Source organism: Haliotis rubra, unplaced genomic scaffold (assembly GCF_003918875.1).
Source record: "Haliotis rubra isolate DU_JTF1 unplaced genomic scaffold, ASM391887v1 Scf430, whole genome shotgun sequence".
NCBI lineage: Eukaryota > Metazoa > Mollusca > Gastropoda > Lepetellida > Haliotidae > Haliotis > Haliotis rubra.
In genome coordinates, this window is record NW_025767114.1 from 162,913 (window position 1) to 186,580 (window position 23,668).

A 23,668-nucleotide genomic window follows, 5' to 3' on the forward strand; every position below is an offset into this window, starting at 1 on the left:
AAACTGTTTATCTGTGATATTCTAGTTGATGTTACTGTCCTTCGTTGACAGTTTTTTTATTATAATCCAACTTCATAAATCATGAACATATAAGTTTTTTAGGAACGATATTGTTCACTCAAAGATAGTGACACAGTTGCCGGCAGTACCGTCATTGGATCCACTTTCTAAAATGGCATTGTGTACTAGTATTTCACACTGTTCCAATGTTAGAGTTGAATTAAAATAAATCATGATGGATGCATATGTGTGAGAAGTATGGGTACTTGTCCGGACTTATGTCGGTTTTACAACGTTTGTCCAATGGCACGTAATTCCACAATCACATACAAACATCATAAATTCTCCTTCTCTTTTACACTGTAATACCGAGGGACGCACAGGTTATCCAAGACACTTCTTTAACACCTTTTGGTAAAATCAGTCAGAGTATGGAACTGTCTCTCTCATCATCAAGCTGCTATCAGACCATAATCTTGCATGATTTAAAAGTGCATTAAACTTAACAAGTCGGAGAGGGTGATATATTTACAAAATGACCCTATGACAATTCACTAGCCAGTCGATCCAGTGACTCTGGAGATTGACTGGCCCGACTGGATTTTTACTAGCTACGGGATAGCGGGTCAGTGGCTATTTCGGACACTGTAACTCGGTCACTTTTACTGAAGAACACGGTACCTTTGTACTTGTTCTTATAGAACAAACACAACGTCCTAACGACGTTATATTTGTAAAAATATATTCACGATGTAGTTAAAAGTTAAGTAAATCATGATATGGATGACGTGATAGATGAAAAACAGTTTTTATGGGTAAAATGATGTACTCCTAATAGTTTCAGGCAGATTATAGGACTTACACCTTTTCAGTACGTCGAGGTGCATATTTCTATTTCAGGCTGGGCTTCAACAAGATGGATCTGGGTTGGCTCAGATGACTTTCAGGAGGAAGGTATCTGGAGATGGAATGATGGTGCCTTGATAACTCCGTGGTGTGACGGGGAGCCGAACAACCTGCTTGAGGAGGACTGCCTTTGCCTCACTGTGTCAACTTTAGCTGAAGGTTGTTTCAATGATTGTCGGTGCGCGGTGCAAGCACGATATATCTGCCAGAAACTGACACTTGGTGCTACCACTTGTTAAGATTCAAATGCTTGCAGCCTACGTGGACATGTAACCGCCAATTGTTTCTTTAGACTTAACAAGGGCTCAAACAATGCTGGCTTAACAGTTTCTCATGTAACACTGAGCGAGACCTCGAGAAACTCCTCATTTACCATTGCTATTGCCATTTCCGTGATTATGCAATGTGTACTCTTATGACACTACTGGCGTCGAAATTCTGCCATCGGACAAACAGAAATTCTGATAACTGAAGTTATGCAAAACTGGTAAAACACGAGTATTTTCACATGTCTATAAGTCGCTGTCAAAGGCATATTGATCTTATAAAAATAGTTATATTCTCCCTAGCATGTGTTTACTAAACCTAATGTTGAAAATGTGTCACATCATAATTAACGTTAAACCATAATCAACAGTGATCACACACCAATTATAGAGAAATAACGCTGGTTGACAAGTATCCACTCACTCTTTTCTAATTCTACGTTAAATTAATTCGGTTGTCTTCTCCATGCCAGTATCTATGTACGGCTAAATGTGCAAATAATTCATTTATAATTGGCGTACGTGTTTGTTATCAAAACTGCACAGAATTGGAAACATCTTCAGTAGCGTTGGTTTGGTTGCCTCTTGTTTTGCTAGGTCAGGTCGCACGGTAGTAGATCATTTCAATATTTGTCATGGCTAAATTACATAGCCATAATGAATATATTTTTCATATAACGATAGGGTAATCTCTCGTCAGCTGCGCAATTTGGAGAAACGTCTTGGTCTGAACTTTGCCGATGAAAATGGTTCCGAGCTTTTAACTAAAGCTGGCCTTCCCAGGATGGGAATAACGCCATTAATTCAAGTGGAGGGTAACAGCAACTCAGAAAATTAGTTCGGGCGGGATTCTTGGAATTGGTTCGCTATTTTTGCTCATGTTGCAGTACAGTACGGGCTTGCGGAAGCGTATGGCATGGTGGGATCTTCCTGGGCACACACTGATTCGGACATGTCCGGCGAACGGACAGGACAAGGTGATTTGTCGATGTTGTGCTAATAAAAGCATGTCGTTTGCCGTTGCCATGCCTTAACCGTCAACCTTTGATGTTCATGTGTGTGCGGAATGGCGTGCAGTTGTGGGATCACGTATTGATATCTGATGGCCACTACTAGACTTGATACAGGTGCAAGGGCCGTCCTTCTACCATTATGGATTCCTTACTCTTCCACCACCAAAACCAAACACATTTTACATGCAGTTTGGAGCTTAGCGTTCCTCTCAACTTCAACAAACATCAGCACGTGACAGAAAAAAACGATTCAAACGAGACCAAAACAGTCCTATATCTGCCCATCGTATTTATCAATCAAATCTGGACTAACAAATCTTGTGATCCACAACATGAGCAACGATCGACACAACAGGTCAGCGAGTCTGACCACCCGATCCCGTTAGTCGCCTCTTACCACAAGTAATGGCTGCTGATCGCCAATTCGAATCCAAACCTTCGCGATAGATGTTTGGTGAACTGTGGATTTGCTGGACTGGGCAAAATCAAAGTTTTATCACGGCGACATGTAAGTTATCAAGTCTGGTTTACATCGACCAGTGACAGATATAAAGAGCAATCTACAGGTACAGGTAAAGATAACATAAAGAGTCATTGAGATGTGTGCCATATCTACAGCATGGTGATCAGGTCACCATTTGGGCGCACAGGGCGTGTCAAAAGATGTGTGTACGACAGAAAGCGTACAGGATATGCTGTGTGTCAGCACCTATGTGTATACTAGGTATCCTCTGTGCAAGGGGCTGCACCGGGGATGTTGGCTGAGCTGCCATCACTTTTGGTAAAAAAAATAGGATTTGCCAATTGTTTCGTTCTGACTTCCACTTGCTGCGAGCAAACAGTTTGACATCAGCATCGCAGCATAAAGTTGTGCGTGAGAGAGTTTAAAGTTAAAGTCACATTGGCAGTATGTCAGCCATATCGTGACAATGAAAAGTTGTAAATGTATAAATGAATAAACACAAACTGATATACTTACCTGTCTGTAAACGACAGTAAAAACTAGTCCATCACAGATTTATACTTAAACTAGCATATCCATAAAACACTATTTCTATCATTAACGATACAATATAAGAACAGGCTATAGATTGCCAACAACTGAAGGTAGATCACCATACTGGGGACCATGGGGACTTACAGTACATTTGCTACCTGCATGGACCCTAAAGTACTGTCGGAAATAGAAAAAAAACTGTTTTCACATATATATCTACAATTTATGAAGTTAATATGTGAAAGTGTGAAATATCTGTTAAACTAAGTTCGGCCTAACTACAGTCTCAGTGGTAGGGAGATAGGAAACGTAGGTTTTCTAAGTTTTGTCCGATTTTACGAGTAAACATGCATTTCTGGATATCCTATTACACATCCCACTGAATGCCAAGTTAGGCCGGTGTGGGTTATTTCAACATATACTACTTGCAGCAGTGTAAATTGTAGGGATACAGAGTAACAGCCTAACAACAGTTTTTTCCTATTTCGGACAGCACTTTAGCTTGGTTTACACCATCCCTTCAGTCGCTGGTGACTGTTGGCAAATTTAGCCACAAATTAAAATGACAATAATACTACGATTAAAAATGTGGTAGATCAAACTTTACTTGGAATGGTTTGGGACTTACGTATTCTCTCAGGAGGATTTTACGGTACTTCAACCTCCCTTGAGGATACCGCCACCGATACCAATCGCAGTTGCTAATTTAAACTACCACATATAAAATACCATTTATCTATTCACAAAACATTTTTTTTAAATTATCTAATAATTCTATTTCCTTTACAAAATAATTGATTAAACGGAGGATCCTCACCTTTTAGCAAGTATTAGTGTGTTTATCGCGTATGGCCAATGCGGCATCGTCGCATAATGACCTCTTCAAATCTGGACTGACAACCCAAGTCGGTGTAACCAGTTGTTGGTTTTATTTGATGTTACTTATTTATACCTACTTGGGTGTCCCACTTTTGCATCAGATCACGGATATAGGATCAAATAACAGCTTGGTAATGGGAGTATGGGATCAGAAGTGGCGTCACAGATTTGTTTAGTGCTGCCTTAACAGCAAAATCGGCCATTGTGTTAAAAGGAATTCCAACAGAGGACGATGTCGTATTATCCAGTGGCAAGATCATTATATAATTCAATTATTTTGTTTAAAAGTGCATGTTTACAAGAAAGATTATTAATAGTCTGAAGACACGAAAGAGAGTCTGAAAAGATCATATATTGTTTATATGTAGGATGATTATTAATATATTTTAGGGCAGTTAATATCATAATGGCATTTGCTTCGGCTGTGAAAATTGAATTATCATCTGGTAATCCAGAAGATGTTGTTCTGGATCCAGTGACAATGGCACAAGCAACTGCGCCACCATCCTTGGATCCATCTGTATATAAGGATCTGTATGTTTACTGTTTAATCGATTTTTCTTTTGTTTATATTGTAATTCATTACTTTCAGGTATTAGCTTAGGTATTGGTACAACAATGGCATGTAGGAGAAGCATGCTAGGGTTTAGGGCATCGACTTGATGCCCTCATCTCTTGTATGGACATATTATAGCTCTCTGGCAAGCTTATTGCATGTAGATTATGATGTGCCATGATGTGGTGTCAAAGGCGGTCCCATTTTCGTGTAAATCGAAGTCACATGACAGCACTCTGGCATGTTTGGATTGTATTCAAATCAGAAATATGGGAGGTCAGTTGTCCATTATACAGTCTGTAAGGATGAAATACAAAGAAGCATGCATCAGATATGCTTTAAAGGAGAATACTAACGTAATTTTATTTTTTTGATATTTGGAAAAAAAAACATCCTAAAAGTCAGCTTCCGTTATTAAGATTTCACAAAAAGCTTGTAAAATCGCAATAAACACACAAAAAACGTACTCGTATGACAATATTCCCGTGAAGATGAAAAAGAAGAATCAAATGAAATGGAGCCGGAGGCACCGCTTGATGTCAAAATAAATTTAGAAATAGATCATATAATTTATCAGGAATATTATTTGTCAGCAAAATGTGATACAGTCCAACCAGCACACCCATCCCTATAAATGAATGACTAATCCCTAAGAAAACATTTTTTGAAATGTGATTGCAGTTCCTTTTGTGTCAAATGGTGAGTGCAGGGTGGTGACTTTCAAAAATATATTATGCTTCAGACGGGGGAAAATAGAAATTATCTGCTATAAAAATTACACTGGAATTATTTTGTTGAAAAAAGTTAGGATCCTTGTCCTCATTAATAACGTAGCTAGTCTCCATACACGATCCCAGCCTGGTCGAGCAGAGATAATATAAGAGACAAGAGTAGAGAGTGAGTGAGTTAAGATTTAAAGTAACATCAGCAATATTTCAGCCATATCGTGACTAAAACTATTTATAAGTTCATAATACATACATATAATATATAAAACCCTGTCAACGAAGGACAGTAAAACCACTAGATTATCACAGATTGAGTTAAAACTAGCTACCATATGTCTTTAAAAGTAGAAAAGCATGTTTGGACAATACAATGTAAAAATGGGCTATAGATCGCCAACAACTGAAGGTAGATCACCATACAAAGGACGCGACGCAGAGAATTTATTCTCCCAAAACTGGTGAATTATAAAATACTATTCACGAAAATGTATATTTCCGTAGTTTTTAGTTATGTAAATAGTTTTGGTGCTCGGTCATAACCTTAGAATGGCATCTTAGCCAATGAGAATACAGAACATCTTTCACGACACACTATTTTGCCAAATAGTGAGTCTGATGCCGACGTGCGTAATTGAACAAAATGGAAAACAATGAATGTACACGCACGTTTGGGTAAAACCTGGAGATAAGACTATTTTCAGGTCCTGTGCCCGTTTGTTATTTAAAGGGTCAGGGTTTACGTCAAGGAACAGGATATATACACACCAAACAAACCTTTTCATTTAACGTTTCATGCCAAAGTCGAACTATGTAGCACATCATGAATCCGCCATGAATCTCACAAATATAGATCATTGTGCGACACTGGTTTCAGTTTCTAATTGTAGTCGCTTTTTCCAAGATTGGTCGTGTGCTATTTCTCCAGCCTTGTTTACACCAATAACTCGTTTTCTTGCCATATCAGTATCATCGATTCTTAAATTGTGGACAGCCTACAGTCTCATGTTTTAAGAGCTATTAATTCAGTGCTTGTTCACAAATATATTGGTGAAGGCTCCCACAGGAGCCGTCCTTGTAGCACCTGTTCTCGTAAAGCTGCATGCAGACTATTGCATGGCTGGGTTCCCCCCGGACACCACAACGTGGAGTTATTTTCGAGGGTGGACCCGTCCGGCCACACCCACTGTCCTGCCTGGCGGCTAGCGCCCAGTGTCCGGCGGGCTAGTGTGTCAATCACTGCAATAAAGTAAAAGGTTTTAGATAAAATTAAAAACACACATTTAGAGCTGTACCTGCAAATCCGCACTGCACGCTAACTACATCCTTCAAAAAAAAGAAACGCACAGGCGTTTTCAACAGTTCATTTCCAGGCCTACCATACAAACGGTGAACAAATCCTCAAAACTGAACTCATATACACCAAAACAGAACAAAAATCACCAAAATAGGAAAATAAACTTTTAAAACTGCAACAGTTTCCTCTAAAACCGAAATAAACGCATCTGTAATGGAAAACTAATCGTTTGAAATAGAAACAAAACTCGCGCATAAGCTGCAAGAGCGCCCGAGAACGGTCGCCGAGCGTACAAATCGGCTGTCATAGCATCCAAAAAACGGCAGTCTTGGCATCCCGAAACGGCATACAAATCGTCAGAGATGGCGGCGAGGGGAGACGAATAGGCTTTGGTACATAATGTTTTTCGTCACAATGAGTCTAATCTTGAAAATTTGATATCGAGATGTAGCGCATCAACCCCTATTGTAGTAAGCTTCAAACCTATGTCCATACTTTTCAGTGTCAGGCTTGCGATTCTACACAATGTGGTCCCTCGTTCGACCGAATAGGGTTTGCACTTTGTTGCCGACATTTCGTCCTACTGTTACCCTTCAGTTTTGTAATTAGGCCCCCTTTACACCGGGCGGCGACCGCTCTGCCTTCTCTCTGCGTTCTAAACATTACTAGGACGCCCAGCGGTCGCCAAACCTATGTTTCAGTGTCAGGCGTGGCGCCCCTTGTGCCTTTCTTGTACGACCTAGGCTGCCAATTTTTGACATTTCAGTGGCGTTCTTTGAGCGTCCTAGGCGTCCTCGTCCTCTCTGCCTCCCGTGTGCCTTCTCTGTACTATCATATGCAATTAACGGCGTCCGTTCAGCGTTGCTTCTGCCTTCTCGCCGACCGTTGTGCCTTGCCCTTGTGCATTCTTTGGCGTTCGCTCTGGTGGAGGAGTGGATCCTTCTCTGCGCTCTGGGGCGGAGCTTGCGTTTAGTGGTCCGGTGGCGAGAATGGTGATGTCGGACCACCTAATGGTTAAAGCGTAAATAACACATTTTGGGTTTGTTGTTGTTGACGGTGGGTTGGCATGGAGGAGGTTGTTCGTCACGCCGAAGACCTTGATGGGGGTTCGATTGAAAGCCCCACGTTTGGGCAGGTGTTCAATTTCTTCCTGTAATGTGTTGCTTTGGATCTTGCTGAGGTTGGAGCACTTTGCGGTACCAGCAGGACGGTTTGAAGGGTGCAGTTTCTAGGGCCTTCTCTTCCAGGTCGGCCATGTAAATTTCCATTTCTGGTGTCCCCCGCCGTGATATTGCTGGAATATTGCTAAAAGCGGCGTAAAATCATGCTAAACTCAGTCAGTGGAAGTGGTCCTTGTTGACTTAGCAGTGGCTCTCCCTTGTCGGCTGGGGCGTCAGTCTCTGCGCTCTGTGGCGACTGTTCGGCAACCTTTATGCTAAGTGAAATCATCGTATAACTAATTCAGTAGGCATGAACAATATGAATGGCTTTTACAAATAGCTAAGCATTGTTTTGCAACCAGATAGCCATTGCAATCTTAAATAGAAGGATGAATAGACGTAGAAGAAGAAGATTGAGAACCCTGTGGGTCCGCCCATGGTTGATGCAACAGAGACGGTTGCAGTTCAGGCACTACAACCAACTAATGCAAGAACTGCGTCTAGAAGAAGAAGGGTCATTTGACGAACTCCTCCAACGGGTTGGCCCAAGAATTGCCAAACAGAACACGAATTGGCGAGCTAGCTTAGAGCCTGGTTTGAAACTTGCCGTAACCCTCAGGTTTCTTGCAACTGGGTACAAATACCCCAAGCCTCCAGTACCAGTATTGTGTGTCAAGCAGCACGATCTCCATTTTTGTGGCTGAAGTTTACAAACCTATCAGAGATGAATATAAGAATGAAGTTGCCAAATGCCCAAGGAACTCCCAAGAGTGGAAAGCTGTTGCAGATGACTTCCAGAGACGTTGGAACTTACCCCATGCATGTGGAGCCATTGATCGGAAACATATAGCCGTGCGTTGTCCACCAAACACAGGTAGTCTCTACCACAACTATAAGGGATACTTCTCTCTTGTCCTTCTTGCATTAGTGTATGCAAATTATAAATTTTTATGGTGTGATGTAGGTGGTGTTGGAACGATGTCAGACAGCTAGATTTTCAAGGAATCTGAACTGAAGGCCTGCCTCGAAGATGGCACAATAAACTTTCCAACTCCTGAGCCATTGCCGAATAAAGACCGTGACATACCATTCTTCCTACTCGGGGATGATGCATTTCCCCTCAGAACATACATGATGAAGCCATATTCAAACAGGGCACTCAGCAACGGATCTTCAACTATCGTATCTCTCGTGGAAGAAGAGTAGTTGAAAATGTGTTTGGCATTTTGGCTCAACGATTTCAAGTTCTACTTTCAACGATGCAGCTGAAGCTTGCATTTGTCTTCACAATACAATGCGAGACCGATATCCAACGCTTCAGAATGCTGCACTTGACACTGAAGACGTTAACCACGACCTCATACCTGGAGAATGGAGACAACAAGCAAATATGCATGATGTTTCACAAGTAGTTGGACCAAACCGAGACACACGAGCATGAAAACAGTTGCGAGAGTATCTGAAGTGGTGCTTCAACAATGTAGCTGGATCGGTTCCATGGCAGGACCGTATGATTTGAAGTGTTGTGTATGGAACTGAATTGCTATGCGGATGGAATTGTTTGATGATGTTCATATTGCTATCATTACTCTACATTAGTCTTATGAGTTTATTATGAAGATCTGGATTTCCAAATAAAGTATCATTGTGTGCATATTGTTTGTCTTCAATTTTGTTCATATCTTAAAAAACATTGTCAGCAGTAACATTTTCCTATTGACCAATGTTTTCGGTAATTTTTAGGTAGCATACCTTCTTGGAGGCATGGTGAGACGTCTGATCGCAAGCACGGCAGTTCTCAAATACCGTGGAAATCGGCAGTACAAGACCTATTTATATGTAATCTGGAAAGGCAGAGGGGAGGCAGAGCGAACGCCGTGGTTGTTCAAAGGGATGCGCTAGTCGCTTAATGAAGGCCGAGTGAATGCTCAACGAACACCAATGGATGCTCGGCGGACGCACAATGAAGGCAGTGAGAAGGCAGGGGCAACGCCGCAGTTTACGAAGTTTTTATGTGCCGTCCTTTCGCCAACCGTTGTGCCTTCACTCTGCGACCTCGGTGATGGCTCTGCCTTAGCTCTGCCTTCCCTCTGCGTCCTGAGATCAATCCACCATGATGGCGACCGCTCTGCGTTTGTTTTGAGCATGTTCAATACAGTCGCCACTACAGTGGCGTTCTGAGCCGTTCTCGGCGTTGGCTCTGCCTTCTTTCTGCCTTCATGTCGATGACTCTACCTTCTCTCTGCATTCGTCGTGCCTCCTTTGAGCGTTCAGTGGCGTTCTGAAAATTTTGAGAACGCAGAGAGAAGGCAGAGCGGTCGCTGCCCTGTGTAAAGGGGGGCTGGCTTTAAATGAAGTATTCATAGCGTCACATTAATATTCAACGTAAATGTATTTTGGTGATTTAAAACGTTTGCAAAACTTTTCGATATATTTTGACATCCCAAAAAGTGTTTGTAAACGTTTGTCATATAAAATGGAAACGATACATGAAAAGTGCATGAAGAAAACGTTTTCCATGTAATGCACGTGCAGTGTGTCGGAACCATGAGTTGAAACATCGACTATAAAGGGCCAAATCAAATTCATAATTTCATTACGAAATTTACGACGTAAACGAAGGTAACAAAATGCCAAGATTGAATGCTACCGACCGAAATATCGCGGTGGAGTAGCATTGTGGTTAAAGCGTTCGCTCGTCAAGCCGAAGACCCGTGTTCGATTCCCCACATGGGTACAATGTGTGAAGCCCATTTCTGGTGTCCCCAGCCGTGATATTGGCTGGAATATTGCTAAACGGTGAGGTGAGTTGAAATTGGGTTTAACGTCGTGCTTGAGAATATTTCGCTCATATGACGACGTGCATGCGTGTGTATGTGTATGTGCGGCTGCTTGTACTAGCCCAGACTTAAGCTGGTTTTATATTGCTAGCCCACTGAGATACCATGCCGCAGTGAAGCATGAATACCCCACTCAGACACAGTATACTGACTCCGAGTTGACCAGTCCTTGTTGTACCCATTAATGCCGAGCGCCAGGCAGGGACCAACAAGTACCATATTTTAACGTCTTTCGGTATGACGCGGTCGGGGATCGAACCTGCGACCTTCCGCTCTCCGGGCGGACGCTCTAACCACTACACCACGGAGGCGGCCTATTGCTAAACGCAGCGCAAAACTAAACTCACTCACTTATGTATACGTAGTGGTTTTCTAACCGAAATCTTATTCCTATCAGGACTTTAAATGGAATTAAATGATAAATAAAAGCAACGAAGATCATTTCCATTATCATAAAATTATCCTATCCTAAACTTTCTACGAAAAGTATTGCTAGATTCTGAATGGTATGATTTATTTTTTTTATTATGATGAGAGGGTTCGGTATAGAATCTTAGACCGTTGTCAAGCATTCATCAACTTATAAAATGTCAATAAAATAGAATGTACAATTCTTACTATATCATAACCGAGTTTTCATGAATCAATATTAATTCCTCTGGCACTTTCATTCTTCTTTAAAACAAACTTGTCAACCCTGAAAACTATAACCTACTTGTTATGTGTTGTTGTTCTTATTTAGTATCGGCATTGATTATTGCGATTGCGACACAAAGACGGCATTGTTTACACGGATCTTCTTACATAACGATAAAAATTTACCTGCAGGTTTTATTTAACTACATTTAGTTCACTGCAGTTAAGTTTAGCCGCTGGGACAACGCAGAACTTTCAGTAATATCCGCGGCCGTCGTCGACGAGAGCTGGGGCGATGGGGTAGCCTAGTGGTTAAAGTGTTCGCTCATCACGCTGAAGACCGGGTTCGATTCTCCACATGGGTACAATGTGTGAAGCCCATTTCTGGTGTCACCAGCCGTGATATTGCTGGAATATTGCTAAAAGCGGCGTAAAGCTAAAACTCACTCGCTACCAACTTAAAGGGTGACGATAAACCTTATAAATATAGTGTTGATTCCTTTAAATTATTGCCGTCTGTCTAATTTTACTGCTCTGGATTGGTGCCTTTGCAAGTTGTCTTGTTATATGATAATGGCAACAAATCTAATTGAATACGTCTTTCAACATTACCTTTGTGATTACAATATTTATGTTTGGTATAGAGCGAATTAAATAATCCCAACATGGCGGATAGATAGGTCGCTCAGGTCAGAGCTCCGAACCGATTCTTTGACTTCACTGTCTATGATTGAATATTCCACTGAATTTTCACCAAGTGATCAACTGTGACTCGTCTTGGATTTTGACAAAATGTAACAGATTCTCTACCAGTCAACAAAGATTCTACATTAATACCAAAATTCGACCGTGACTACTGTATGGATTTCAACATGGCGTCGAAATCTCCAGCCTAATCAACTCGGTCGACCAACAACGAAGATCCTGGTTAGAACTTCAGTCGCCCATGCTTGTCGTAAAAGGCTACTAACGGTATCGGGTGGTCTGGCTCGCTGACTTGGTTGACACATGTTATCGGTTCCCAATTGCGTAGATCGATGCTCATGCTGTTGATCACTGGATTGTCTGATCCAGACCAAGTTGTTTACAGACCGCCGCCATATAGCTGGAATATTGCTGAGAGCGGCGTAAAACTAAACTCACTCACTCACTCCAAATGTTAGCTCTAGCGGGGTTATATCCCCAAATAATATATGGGGCGGTGGGGTAGCCTAGGGGTTAAAGCTTTCGCTCGTCACGCTGAAGACCCGGGTTCGATTCCCCACATGGGCACAATGTGTGAAGCCTATTTCTGGTGTCCCCCGCCGTGATATTGCTGGAATATTGCTAAAAGCGGCGTAAAATCAAACTCACTCACTCACTCAGATAATATGGTTCGAAACACAGTAGGCTTAGCTCCAATCAACAACACTGAACATGAGCTGTATTATGTAAGCGAAGATACTGAGTGAAAGGTTTGAGTGGGTGTCAATATAAATCAAGAAAACGCCGATAACAAAGTTTTGCGTCTTGTTTCTTCAAACATTGAGCTTTTTTTTAAACATTAAAATGAATTTTATATCAATAGAATTTGCTTGCACAAGATGTGAGTCTTTTACAAAGTAAAATATGTTCCAGCCAACGTTACGCAACATCAATAGAGAATTGAACACCATATTATATGGTTTTGTTCTACATTTATAATCACTTAACATAATATAACTTAACATAATATAACGTATTACTTTGTCTGACCACCCAATCCCGTTAGTCGCCTCTTACGACAAGCATGGGTAACTGAAAACCAATTCTAACCTGGATCTTCACATCTGGCGATTAACCAATCAGAATAGTGTTCGAAAGTCACTGTAGAAATGCAAATTTAATCTGCGGGCCATTTTGCACCTTGTCTGCAGGGTGAGTTTTTTCGCAAGGATACCCTGATTGACATGATGAAGACATCTGAAATGTACAGTTTTCTATAATAAAGTTATTTATCAATGCGGCAAAAGTGCGTTTTGGTAGCGACACCGACAAAGTTCATATTACAAATTGAAGCAAAGTAATCTTTGTTCATTATGACAAAATCCCAGAACAGTCGCGATATAAATTTTCACGAAATTAGACCTCCGTATCATGTGGCGGAATTTTCAACGCTATTCTTCTTTAAAACAATTAACGAATATCATTAATGAAATCAAGGATTGTAACTTGCCCTCATTTACAGAAGCGACGCAAGGACCAGTCCCTTTTACTAAAAATATACCAATCCTATATTATATACATCATTATCATATAATGGTTCGTGGTTTATGTCAAACTGACATGTAATATAAAAATATGTATACTATATCTATCATTTTAGCCGGTACTTACGGTTATGGCCAATGAAGTTAGTGATCATGTCGAACTTGCTGTCGGTGGCGATGGACAGCAGGTGCGCGCCCTCCTCCAGGCACCGGCTCCTGGCGCCGTCATTGTCCTCCATTGTATCCGAAAACCGCACACACGTGTCTTCCACCCGGACGTACTTGGAGGGACAACCTTGAAAGACGAAATAGTTACTGTTATTCTGCCAGTGGGTTTTGCTGATGTCAAGAATGATTTCCTGTGTTATCTTTTTCAGCTCTACAAGTGTTTGTTTGTTTGTTTGTTTGTTTATTTTTAACGCTGCAATATTCCAGCTATTCTGTAAATAATCGAGTCGGGACCAGACAATCAAGTGATCAACAGAATGAGCATCGATCTAAGCAAATGGTATACGATGACATGTGTCAACCAAGTCAGTGAGCCTGACCACCCGATCCCGTTAGTCGCCTCTTAAAATATGCATGGATTACTGAAGATCAATTCTAACCCGGATCTTCACGAATCATTGTACTACAGGTTGAATTAAGTATTTACTTGGCATATGTTGCTTAAAGGAGTAAGTAAAGGGAACGACGAATTTATCTCCTTGGCAACAGGAAGGAGGTAAGATATATTATTTAGTTTTTATTGAAAACAAAAGTGATGAGGGACGAACACCTATTTGTTTCATTTTCTTCACCAAAAATATAAATAAAAACATTTGAGCGCATTCGGGATTTTTTAAGTGTCAGCTATAAAACTTGGATATCAGTCCGTGTCACATGACGTTGGAGATTTGTAAAATGCTTTTAAAGAACAATGTAAATGACTGACTTGAAAGATCTAAAGTGACACGCTGAGGAATGGTATATATTTAGCATTACCTTTAAAAAACGACAACAGGAAAATGCGAAGATTGTTGAAATCGGATACAAAATTTCATCAAAACTTCTTATTGGTTGGTTGATTTGTTGTTTTACGCCGCACTCAGCAATATTCCAGCTATATGGCGGCAGTCTGTGAATAATCGAGTCTGGATCAGATAATCCAGTGATCAACATCATGAACATTGATCTACGCAATTGGGATACGATGTGTCAACCAAATCAGTGAGTCTGACCACCCGATCCCGTTTGTCGCCTCTTACAACAAGCATAGGTTACTGAAGACCAATTCTGACCCGGACCTTCACGGGAAGAACAATGTAAATGACTGACATTGAAGCGACACGCTGAGAAATGATATATACTCAGTATTACCTCTAACAAAGGTTTGCAACAGGAAAATGCGAAGATTGTCTGTTGAAATCTGATACAAAATTTATTAAACCATCTAAAGCTATTGAGATTGTTTGGGACGTTTAAATTCCATTACTTTTACCACAAAGGGAAAAGGCCCGTGAAGATCTGGATTAGAAGTGATCTTCAGCAACCCATGTTTATCGTAAGGGATCGACTGGGGAAATCGGGTGGTCACGAACGCTGTTCAGACCCCAGTTTCATGAACGTTTTATAGCACAACCACTGTCGGGTGTTTATGTTAAAGCAGTGAAGTTACGACAACCTTGCGCTACGAAGTTACGACAACCTTGCGCTACGAAGTTACGACAACCTTGCGCTACGAAGTTACGACAACCTTGCGTTACGAAGTTACGACAACCTTGCGCTACGAAGTTACGACAACCTTGCGCTACGAAGTTACGACAACCTTGCGCTACGATTGCTTTGTGAAACGGGGTCCTGATTCACGCACGTCATCGCATCCCGAATTCGTAGATCGATGCTCATGATGTCAATCATTAGTTTGTGCAACGTTAAACAAAAGCAAACATAAAGAGAAAACATTCATGTAAAACATGTATCTATCTGTTAAATAACAAAAACCCAAATGGGTTATAAAATTACGATGACAATTTACGTACGGTTTCTCCCATAGGTCTTCATTCCAAGCACGTCGATTTTTGTGGTTGATGTAATGTCGTAATGAGTAAACAGGCGACAATTGTCGTTATTGTGGGAAAAGAAGAAACAGTTTTGGTCGCTGTTACACAGTATTGCACACTCCTGCCGCGTGGCCGGCTGGTTGTCTTCATACCATTCTTCAAGAAGAAAGTCATCCTCACCCGGCATGTGGGTAAAGATGTTCCCGAGACCTTCGCCAGATGTCACATAAAGAGCTACGAATAAAACTTCCCCAATCATCCTGAAGACTTCCTTCAAGTGATCTGACTCTGACACTTTTCTTGGAAGAAATGCCTGACTGCTATGAGGCATCAGCGTCTTTGTCTGGTTGCTATGTGCCTTCGCTGGCCTCTGGTTGCCATGGTCTTTTGATATGAGATAACGAGTTTCACCGCGTTTCTAACTGATACTCGTGTTAAATAAATGGCCAGGAATCAAATCAATGGTATTGATGGTAGTAGCTCCTTGTTTTTCGAGGGCACTGGGATACCTAACACATTCTTTGAGAAACGTTACAGTCTAACCCATATCAATGGATTATTGTTTTTGTGTGACAGGAAATTCCAATTAGTTCTTAATGATTTCACAACATAAGCTTTCACATTTGCCAATCGGTAAATGTGCAAGAAACATTGTATTGGAAGGAGGGGAGGGACAGAAAGGCTGGGAAAAAACTGTTATTGTGTCTGGTCATCGATTGACCATAAAAATCATTCCGATGGTTAATTCGTTACCCTGTAGTACTTCGCACGTTCTCTGGGAGATTTGTTTGTTGTTTAACGCCGCAACCAGCAATATTCCAGCTGTATGACGGAGATTGTACTCACCCCGCTGGCCAGCATGCACGCACACACACATGCACACTAACACACTCACTCACACGATATGGCTGAAATATTGTCGATGTATCTAACTTTTAACTCCATCATCTTCATCTTCTTTCAAGTACAATTATCCTCGAAATTTCGAACATTTCCTCGTAGCTTCGGTTACTTTAGCCTTATTTCATTTGTTGAATGCTTGAAATTTCTGGTATTTTCTCATTGCTTAGATTATTTTCCCGTCACCTCAAGTTACAGGTTTCTTTCAAAAACTCGAATATTCACGTTTTTAAAGAAACTTGATGTTAAGCGAAATAGACGAAACTAATCGACGCTGACAAAATATAATTCATCTCACAAAAGTGGCAGCCCATCAAATATGTCGATAATACATTAACTAATGTATGTTTCTTGGCCAATAACCGCCGTTGCTGGAATATATGCTGAGTGCATCGTTAAACAGCAAACAGAATCAACTTAGCCAATAAAACAACAATGCTTATCTTTGTTCTCTGAGTGTGTTCCTAATCAGTCCCGGGTTTATGCAGCACACACGTGTGCCCTACATAGAAAAAATCTAGTTCTTCCCAGATAAATCGATGCTCTTGTAATTCAAGAGGTAATAAATGAAATACCTTAATAAAATGCTCTTTGGTTGGTTACATAGATTTTCGAAGCTCTCTAAGATAGTCGAAAGTTAATGTTAATGTATGGCACTTACGACTATCTTAGTGCTAAGAGAGCTTCTAAAATCTAGGCCCAGGGTTGTACAAAGCGAACTTAGCACTAAGGTGATCGTAACTCCCATACATTAACATAGACAGACAGACAAGTTTATTCAGTAAAAGGCCACAGGCCCATCATACAGTCATTTGCATATGATATAGATAGTTTAGTGCACATGCTGTGTAAGAGGGACATTTCTAATGCGCTGAAGTACATGATACAGAAAAATACTGACATCTCTTATGATACAATCATTATGTGTTTTCATAATGTTAATAAAATTGGAATTTGGATCAAAATCAGTAAAATATTTCTGAATATATCTTAACCTTAAATCAGAAAAACGTTCACACTTAAAGAGTACATGGAATTCATCTTCAATAACATTTTTGTCATCCAATTCACAAAATAGACATAATCTCTCATTGTAATTAACTTTATTGTATCTTCCAGTTTCAACAGCTAAATAAAAATTACCACATCTAAATTTAGAGAGTGCAGATCTGAGATGTAAAGGAATATCAGAATTTAAATACCTTTCCACATTTAAAAATGTCTTAAATTGGGAGTAATAAAAACACTTATTAGAATTTTGAATTGAAATGGACCAACATTGTTTAAGATTATCCGAAAGTCTCTGCTTAAACAAGGATATGAAATAATCAACATTGCCAACATCCTGACTGATCCATGCATTGCCAAAACCATACTTAAATAAAATATTTTTGACACAAGTTGCCCAAGTAGTGCGGCCAACATCATCTAAGGACTTGAGCATAATATAACAATGTTTTGGCAGTCTATCATAAGGCATATACAATAGGTGACACCAGTATTTAATTACTTTAGTCATATAAGTAATTTGTAGAGGAAGTCTGCCACAATCACCAAGAGCCATGTTATTACAGGTAGATTTACCAACTTTCAAGAAATATTTACAAAATTTTACCTGAACAGACTCAATGATGCTACAATAGTTAGTACCCCAAATCTCAGACCCATAACACAAAATAGGTGAAATCATACAGTCAAAAATCTTAAATAAGTCTTTACAATTTACTCTTCCCATCTTTTTTGACATTAACATAGACTTACGATAGTCTTAGCGCTAAGGTTGTTTTGTACAATGGCACCCAGCCCATCTCGGCCAACGTTGGAAGGGACCCATATTGCAACTGGTCTTCACTAGTTTTACTAATTCTCCGGGTTAGAATTGATCTTCAGTAACCCAGGCTTGTCGAAAGAGGCGACTAACGGGATCGTCGGTCAGGTTCGCAGACTTGGCGCCATCGTATCCCAGTTGCGTAGATGAATGCCCATGCTGTTTATCACTGGATTGTCTGATCAAGACCCACATGGGTACAATGTGTGAAGCCCATTTCTGGTATCCCCCGCCGTGATGTTGCTGGAATATTGCTAAAAGCGGCGTAAAACCAAACTCAGTCAGTCAGCAGTCTGATCAAGACTTGATTATTTACAGACCACCGCCCTATAAGTGGAATATTGCTGAGTGTGACGTCGAACAAACAAACAAACATCATTAATCCTAAGTCAACAGGATCTGTGGTTCCTGAGAAGAGATTTCTTAAAGAAACTGGTTTCTGCAGTTTTGTTATATTTTGTTTGAAATTCTGCTTGTATCTACAAACCAGATTGTCATTTTGTTGATATCCGTCGTATCAATGTTACACATTTGAAGACCTCGGTAGAACAAAATCATAACCCACACTACTGTCATTTTGAGAAAAACGCATTTGATTTTTTTTAGGGTTCTGAGGACTTCTGAAATAGGTGTTTGGGAAACAACATGATAACCCACAAAAGACATAAAAAATCAGAAATGCTGACATCATGTTCTGTATCATCCTCGATAATCTCCAGGGTATACGTTACGATAACTCTCCACTATACCCTGGACGCATCTATGGCTTGGCCAGATGATTTTATTACCTCCCTTGGCTGGCTCCGCATTCTCACAGTAGCCAATCAGCTAAGCCGCCGTTACAACCGAACTTGCCAGTGTCAACAAAGATAGCTAGGTTCTGGGTATCAACACCCCCTACTATATAATACATATAATACGCAGCTGCGAAGGTTTATCGATTTGACCCGCAGTAACCTGTGGTCGCACAGTACAGTGCGACTCAGATTTTGGGGGAATCATACAGACAAATTTACAGGTCTGAAACTTTAAAAAAATATATGCAACAACTCCTTCAACCTCTTTCAGAGTACCTCTGCATCAATTGTGTTGCCAAGTTTAATCGGTTAGATAATTTAAGAAGCGAAAGTGAGTTGTGTTTGGTCCGCTCAACTTCTCAGCGTAGACACCTGATTGGATAAGAAGCCAGCCAAGGGAGGTAATAAAATTATCCGGAACTGTAGATGCATCCAGGGTATAGTGGAGAGTTATCGTAAGGTATACCCTGGAGATTATCGAGGATGGTTCTGTATCAGATTCTACAAATGTTGGCTCTGCAATGCTGTCATCCTCCTCTGTGTTTGACCACATTTGATCTAAAACTTCCTGATCCGTGAACATGTGCGCTGCCATGTTTTTGTGGGTTATAACTTTCTTTCTGAAGTTGGTCTCTGGGAATATGGATTGTGATATGTAGGGATATGATGCAATGGACAAACTGGTAGAGATAGGGGAGGTAACAAGATTTCAGATGATTCCCCATGGTCTGGCAATCCACTAAAAATAGATATCTCAGAAAATCACAAAATGTGGGTTATGATTATGTTACCCTCCGATGTCATTTCTAAAATAGTTTTAACTGCAATATTCATAAGGTTCTTGTTGAACTCATGTGAACTGCCCCAACACAATCATATATATATACCCAACACAAGTATAAATACATGTATATACCCCCAATCCAGTCATAGATATATATATATATACCACTCACTCTCACTCTTCTACTATCAGTCTTGTCATAGGGGTTGTGTTTGCTATTTATATATGTATGGTTATGTTTGTATATTTTTTATATATGTGGTTGCGCTTGTTATTTTTTATATATGTGGCTGCGCTTGGTTTTTTTATATATGTGGTTGTGTTTGCTATTTCTATTGGGAATGCTCGATAGTACAACCAGCCGTTTTCTACCACCTTATACAAATGTAGCTCAACCTCCCTTCTTCGCTCATAAATGTTTCACAAGTACACTTATCATCATCGCACTAGGAAAAACAGCATGGTTCCTGTTGGCATAAGAAATAAGCATGAACTAATTTTATTAACAAGCATTCCGTTACCCGCGACTGAAAAGTTAAGATGGTAGGGAAATGTTTGTTTTGAATGGCGCGCACATACATCAATACATATAATCATTTATAAGTAAACAAAGTGGAACCCATTACATCTTCTTTGATGGTATAGACCCTTTTGTCTCTTTCGACGTCAGAATGTTGGAAAAATTGAAAAGATAAAAGCTTGTTTCAACAATGGTCATATCTGATACCCTGTATCGTATTATTACTATCTATTAATCGACAAATCAACAGTTAAGACAACATGCAAGTTTATGGATCACACAGTGTTTATTGCATCGTATTATTAATTACCATAGTTTAATCGACAAACACACGCAAGTTCAAGGATAGCACCGTGTTTTTATCGCATTACCAATTACATACATTATGTTTTAGTCGACAAATCACTAGTTAGGAACACACACAAGTTTAATTATAGCACGGTGTTAAATAGAGGATACTAAACGACTTTCCGTGTAATACCATTTTTATTAAACGAGTTAATGATTACTAAATCTTTCACGAGTTTAATATAAATGGTATTTCACGGAAGCGAGTTTAGTATTCTGTTTATTACTCTCCAACATAAACTGATAGAAACTGCCTTCTTACAGTGTGATGACTCTCAGCTTTCCGCGAGTCAAGCAAGGTCTAATACCATTGTGACAGAGGTATTAGCATTGTGACGTCATAACTATGAACCATTATGACGTCATACGTCTAGCGGTATTACACTAGTGTAATATTGCCGTAATAATATCACACTGCAGCACGAGCGAGTCTAAAATGACTGAATTCCACGGGAGAGCCACACTCCGGCGCAGTGATGACTTAGCATAACATCACTGCCACAGACTAATTTGCATATCACGTGACCGGACTTTTCTCTTGTTTGTAAACAAACGTACGTATTCATAATAAGAAGAGACTTGCCCTACGCAAGCTTTTCGGCGCGCTCTTCACAATGTTTGACATTGTTACATATATATTCTTCCACAACTGCGACAGTAAGGTTTATGACAGTACATATTTTAGATATCTGGCTGCATCGTTTGCTCTCCGTCGGCGTCGATGACCGCACGTGGAGCCGTTCAACTTATGTATACAAAGGATCGCTACGCAAATCGAAATAGTGTTACATGTTTTAGGATATTTTCTCAGTGAAACTAAACCATTCTATCACAGATGTTTAATTAGATGTGTAGACTCGTCAAAAATAAAAGAGTTAAGAAAAAAATGTACATTACATGTATATTGAATTGACGGTGCAATATGTGACGAATCGTCACATCTTTCTGGCCTGTGGCAGAGGTACTATGCTGCCTGGCCGCATGGAACTCTGGGTAGGAGAGTGCGGGAGAGCAATAATTGCATTTATCCACGTTTCGATGTAGATTCTAAGCTGGGATGTTATCAAACTGGGGCGTTGGTGAGTAGATGAGAAAACGAGCAACTTGATGGATCACAAATTCTTGTTAATTGTATTAATCCACGTTTCGGTGTTGATTCATACACTGTTATCTTTGTTTGTTTTCTCATCTACTCGCCAACCTCTCGCATGTCGGTAAGAATCACCAATGAATCATCCACTAATGCTGGCGGAGAGAATTCATTTCCGATTTTTATTGAGTAAATATACAAGGTCTGTTTATATCATGTAAAATAAACAGTCTAATTGCATCGATCAGTAACAATGACACGTTCCAGAATTTCCCACTGTACAAATGTTTACTGTTTGTAAAGCATACTTATTTTCATGCGATATATCTAAAAGATATTGACATAAAAATGTCGGGCACATTGAAAGATAGATATCTGCACAGTTCATGACCACAGCTCTCCGTGAGTTACAGTTTTCGGTCACTATACTCAAGAAGACTGTCCGTTCAAACTTATTGATAACTGAATATTAATCGTAAATGTGATGATGTGATTGATTTCAGAAAAATGAAATCGCCCAATTGTATCGATGTAATCAATAAAAAAACTTGTCAGGACAGACCAAGGTAATCCGGTGCATTGAATGTGTGTTTGGTTAAAAGAGTGTGGTATTTATAAAATTGCCAAATACGTGCAATACGTTCTGTTAACATTTCCTGTAATTGTTCTTTTGTAAAGGGGAAGATCATAATTTTGTGTCGGATAGAAATCTCAATTGATAAAGCTAAGGGGCTGGAGGCTGTGTGGAATAATGGCCCTGCAGGTTTTACATCCAATTAAACTTACCTAATTTCTCACTTTTTCATACTGGGCGGTGAGATAGCCTAGTGGTTAAAGCGTTCGCTCGTCACCCCGAAGACCCGGGTTCGATTCCCCACATGCGCACAATGTATGAAGCCCATTTCTGGTGTCTCCCTTCACCAGATGCGCACAATGTATGAAGCCCATTTCTGGTGTCTCCCGCCATGATATTGCTGGAATATTGCTAAAAGTGGCGTAAAACCATATTCACTCACTCACCTGTAATTCGGGGCGGTGGGGTAGCCTAGTGGTTAAAGCGTTCGCTCGTCACGCCGAAGACCCGGTTTCGATTCCCCACATGCGCACAATGTATGAAGCCCATTTCTGGTGTCTCCCGCCATGATATTGCTGGAATATTGCTAAAGCGGTCTAACACTAAACAACTCACTCAGTGTTTTATACATTAAGTATTCCAACGATCCTATGTTACACTTCAGATAGTTGTCAGTGCCAGGGCGAATTTAGAGCCACAGATGCTTCGGCCATCTAGGCCACACGCTCTTAGAAACGCTGGTAATGTCAACTGTCTACCATTCCAGCATTTTATTCATGTTATATCGAATCATATAGAATAGTACTAAAATGTGTCTGTCATTTTCCAAGACAATATGTTTTGCAGTGTTATAAAAATTCAACCTTAAAAGAAGTAAGGTTTTGAGGGGAGGCGGCTCAAATTGTAGAGAATTTATTTTGGGGGTCCTGCATCGAGTGAGTGAGTGAGTTTAGTTTTATGCCTCTTTTAGCAATATTTCAGTATTATCTCGGCCGGGGACGCCAGAAATGGGCTTCACACATTGTACCCATGTGGGGAATCGAACCCGGGTTTTCGGCGTGACGAGCAAAAAAGTATTAGCCACAAGGCTACCCAACTGTCTGCCCCACTGACACCATACGACAGGGCATGTGTTTATCAATCCCTAACAATTAGTGATGATACCAGGAGTTCGCGAAAAAGTGAGCTACCTGCCCCACCGGTGGCACCCGTCATGAACATATGCAAAGGCTTATCAACTGTCCACCTGAAACAAATTAATACCGTATGGTACAAGCCAAAA

At 40.4% G+C, this 23,668-nt stretch overlaps 1 long non-coding RNA gene across 1 annotated transcript; it reads left to right on the forward strand.

Annotated features, from left to right (window-relative positions):
• The first annotated feature begins 512 nt into the window (after positions 1-512).
• On the forward strand, positions 513-23,339 carry LOC124289055. Its single transcript, XR_006901579.1, has 4 exons — positions 513-647; positions 5,327-5,330; positions 12,893-12,897; positions 23,323-23,339. It is a non-coding gene; the product is annotated as an uncharacterized LOC124289055 (long non-coding RNA).
• The last annotated feature ends 329 nt before the right edge of the window (positions 23,340-23,668 follow it).